We start from the raw sequence: 5,177 nt of genomic DNA on the forward strand, positions 1-5,177 counted from the left end.
GTTTCTAAAAGCATGAAGATAGGGGGTTAGGGTTTAAGCTTTGTGGATTTCAACTTGTATTTGTGGTTGACTTGGGAAACTATGGGTTAGTTAAGCATATGTATGAGGATCATAATATTACGTTATGAGGGTTGGCGTTATTGTTTAGAGGTTTGTCCTTGGCCATCGGTAGAGGATGGTATTGATTGTTGTTGACTAAAATACGCATGTTGTGTTGTATAAGATAACTGTGTAATTTAGAACTTATGTGGAATTTTAATGAGTTGGATTATGGAAGTGCTATATATCTAGGGTCTGTTTCCTTTCAATTACACCCGGTAAAGTGTGGCGCATCGACATAGGTTCTTTTTCCTTCTGGTTTGCGCTCAGTAAAGTGTGAATTTGGCGTCTGTTTCCCTCTCGGTAAGGTTGATAAAGCGTAGCGCATTGATAGAGGTTCACCACCCTTCTAATTTTGTATGTGGGTTGTACATTAGCCCTCAATGCCTTGGGGTAAAAATGAAAGTATGCAATATTTTCTATTATTCACGTTTAGATGTATATATATTTGTGGGTGCTCCATTTGCCTTTGTGCTTAAGGCCATAAGACATGGGGGTTGTCCCAATGAGTGTGGTGAGTTGGAATGCACGACGAGTGTATGACTAAAATGTATAAACTTATTTTTGAAAAGAAGTGTTGACATGAGGCTCTTTTGAATTAAAATGAAAAAAGGGAAAACAAGAATGAATGACTTTATCCTTCAGTGTGTTGAAGAGGATCTTTTGAGAAAATGTACTTATGTAAGTATATTTTGGATATGAAACGATCACATTATTTATATAGTATAATGTGGAGCATTCATAATCATAGTTATTTGTATGTTGTTATTGTTTAGGGTCATTTGGGATCTCTATTGGACTTTATATTCATCCCACGTTGCTAATAATTTTTCAGGTACAAGGTTAAGAGGATTGTTCGGGACTTGAAGTCTCCTTTACTTGTAGGCCTCGGGGCCATTGTTTGTTAGGCGGAATGCCACATTATGTAAACAAGGTTAAACATTTCTATTTATTTTGCTTAGATTCATATTTGCTGATGTAAGCCTAAGGGCACTCATTGTAATCCATTATATATGAACTAGAGAGAACAATTGTAATTTATTATGTCTTTATTGCTTCCGCGTTTGTATTAATGTTGAAATGAACTTTTTAGTTATGAATTTGGTCATGCTTTCTGGTAATAAAAGTTGAGGCGTGACATTCTCTGCCCCGACCTTGCCTTTAGTACTACTTCAATTGTCCCTATCCCAATAAGAAATAGGGTTGGATAGGATACTACAAAACTGAACTCTCATTCGCCTCGTTGCCATTTCATTATGTTAGTGGTGGTACAACTATGTCTAGCTCATATTGGCTTCAAGGGTTCTTCAAGATCAACTCAAGTTGTATGGAGAGTTGCCTTGACTCGCTCAAATTTGACCTCCAACCCAAGTTTGTCTATCAAAGACTAGTTCGAGTTTAATAAATTCACGTCAAGCTTGGCTCTAATTAACCATAACTTTGAGTTGAGGCCTTTTTTTTTTTTTTTTAAGTTATGCTATTTAAAATTTTGAAATGGAGTCCTACTAAAATATATGTATATATATATATATATTTTTTGTGACAAAAGCATAAATAACATCAAAACAAATTACTTGACGCAATAACATAAAATAAAATAAAAAAATTTACTGAAGAAATTGAACATAAAAATATAACGCCAAAATATTTACTTACAACAATAATAGAGATGAAGAGTTGAGAGGGTTGTTTACGTGAAACATAAGTATATATGTTATTTTTAGAGTGCTTAGGTCATAGGTCCATTTTATAAACTTTTAATGACATAGATCCAATGACCCTTTTTGTTTGGGTCCATAAGGACGTTCCCTTGAATTTGTTTGAATCCACGCGTGTTATCTGTTGAGATCAAACTCATTTTCCTCTCTCTTCCATCTTTCTCTTTCTACCTCTCTCTCTCTTTCTCTTTCACTCACACAGACACACACACACATACTCTCTCTCTGTCTTCAGTTTTCAGCTCCATCAAAGCATAGCGGACATCCATGGTAGTCTCTCTCTCTCTCTCTCTCTCTCTCTCTCTCTTACTTACAAATCAAACTAGTCACCATTCCCACTCATCATTCTCTCATTCTCCATATTCACACAGGGAAGACAAATCTACATACATATATCCACGCACACACATACATACACACACACATACATATATCACCATTGATTCACCAAAATGGATGGACCCAGATTTGTGATTGAAGCATTAGAGCCCTCATCAATAACGATTAATTCAACTCTCTCTCTTCTCCAACTCTTCCTTACTATCGTCTAATCAACTCAAACCTTAGCTTGCCCTCAAATTTCTAACTACCACGTCAGTGCCGTGGGATTAGGCTCCAATAATCAGATCTCCGTTGGCGTCAACCTCGAGTTCCCTAGCTTCCTCCTGCACCACTCCGTCTACGCCAAGCAGTTCATCGATATCCACAGCATCTCCCACATTCTCGCTCTCCCCGTCTTCAACAGATCAAGATGCTGAAGAGCACTAGGCAGCCTAAGTCTCGCTCTCACACACATAAAAATAAAGATTCAACATATAGAATTTCAACAAATTGATTTTTTGAACATATCGGTTATATATAAAAATTTCAACAGATAAGCGTTAATGGGCTTCTAAATAAGATGTTTCTTTTTTAATTTATTTTATTTTTCTGAATCTAATACCTTTATAATTAGACTTTTCACCAATTATCCTTTATTTTAATGGTTGAGGTATGTTTAGCAAAAAAATTGAAGGACTAATATTTAATATTTGGCTAAATTACATTGACCTCCATTCAAATTTGAAGAAAATACAATAAGTTACATAGTTTTGATATAATTTCATTTTTTTTTTTGATACATTGGAAAATAAACAACAACACTTACTTTCATTTTAATAAGATTAAAAAAATCAAAACTAATGTAAATGGTATGAAAACACAAAGATACAGATAAATTTATATTTTAATATGAAAAAGATGACAATATTATTTTTTCATTTATGTGACTAATGAGTTTCTAAAAAAAAAGAGATTAAATGTTATATGAATCAAAACTTAATGAAAAATTAGTATAATTATGCTAAATTTATGAGATTTACTGTAATTTTTTCCATCAATAAAGATCAATGTAATTTACCTTAAATAATTTTTTTTTTTTTGTATAATTTAGATTTTGGGTTCTCGAACTGCACGTGTATGTCCAAATCCAACTCAAATTAAAGTCAGACTTTTAAATTTGTGCCTAAGTTTTGGTGGGAAGTTAGTTTTTTGGAAAAATAAAAAATAAAAACTCAAAAATAAGTTAAAATTCGCTATGAAAAAAAAGAAGATACTTTTTCATAATTTTTTTTTATCTACTTATATTCTATTTAGTTCACATTATTTTCTTATATTTTAATAAGTTCTATGAGTGACATAGTTACCAAAATACCCTTAATAATATTCACATTTACAATGTGAATGTTTCATGATGTGAATATTCACACCGTCAATGTAAATGTTAACATGTCAATGTGAATATTCACATTGTAAAATATGAATATTTACAATACCAAATTGCTAATTGTTCAAAAAATATTTGTAAAGGTAGAAACGTCCATAAAATACTTTAAATATGAAAAATGGGATTTGGTAGATCAAATGTTCAAATAATAGGACTCATTGGAATACAAAAATATCTTATAGACTAATTGACATACAAACACTGGCAAAAGAATTTTCTAATAAATCTAAAAAAAAAAAAATACACCACAATCATTTAGGTTTTTTCATATAATTTTTTAAAAAAAAGAAAAATACATAAAAATATTATAATATGTATTTTTCCCTTTTAAAAAAATCTCATAAAAAATAATTAAAAAAAAACTAAATTTCAAACTAGACCAAGTTAAAAAATATACCAAATTAACACTAGGTAATTTGTTTGGACAGACTGAATAAGAGAGGATTGTAATTCATTGAACTGTTAATTTTGAAATACGTAGTCCTTAGACTATTTGATTAGAAATTATATATATTTCATATTTATTTTCTCATGAGATTAGATGTTTGAAAAGAATTATCCTAATGAACATAATAGTTGATTGGAACATTTGTATCTTACTTCCTCTATGACACAACAATTCCACATATGAAGGATATGGAGTATGATTGAATTTCTAATCCGACTTATCAATTTTTAACCAAACTAGGAGTAATTATGGATCTGTCCAATTCGCCTCACTCGCCCAACCCGATCCAACCTATTGATTTTGGGTAGATGTGTGTCTTTCAACGGATGAATATGGATGAAATATTTTAAAATCCACAAATACTGTTTAGATGGCAGATCAATCATTCCACACTCGTATGAACCCAATCCACTTCTGGATGAAATTATAAAATAAAAAAAAAATTGCTAACAAGTAACAACATAGAGTAGAAAAAATTTTTTTATGTGAAAATGAAACCCAATAAGGTAAACTATCAATATGTCATAATAGTTGGAGTTAATTCTCATCAAGTTCTATTAAAAATAAGTTCTAGTAAAATTGTTATTAAAAATAATTTTTGTGACGACTTTTTACATATGTTGTTAAAATTTGACAATTAGAAATTTTTTTTGTCACTATTTTTATAAATTGTCGCTAAAACTTACAATTAGTGATGTTTTTCTGTGACAAAATTTTCAAACTATCACTGAAAGTTATTTGTGACTTTTTTTGTGATGATTTTTTAAATTGTCATTAAAACTTATAATTATGGACATTTTTTGTGATAAAATTTTTAAATTGTCATTGAAAGTTAACAATTAGTAGTATTTTTTAATAGTGTTTAATGAAAAATGCCATTAATTCTCATAAGACCTATTAGATAATAAATCTATCTATTAAGACCTATACGTAAGTCTTCCAAAACAATACTTTAAAAATATGTGTGCATAGTATCATGGTCTATTATAAACAAATAATATATATATTTCCTAGAGTACTAGTTATTGGAGATTGTAAAAATACTTAATTATAATTTGAAAAAATACTCAAAATTTGTAAAGTTTAAATTACCAAACCGATTACATTCATTCGCTAATTGACATTACTCACTCAATCTACATTCACC

Source organism: Camellia sinensis, chromosome 4, assembly GCF_055761805.1.
Source record: "Camellia sinensis isolate YWXY chromosome 4, ASM5576180v1, whole genome shotgun sequence".
Taxonomy (NCBI): Eukaryota; Viridiplantae; Streptophyta; class Magnoliopsida; order Ericales; family Theaceae; genus Camellia; species Camellia sinensis.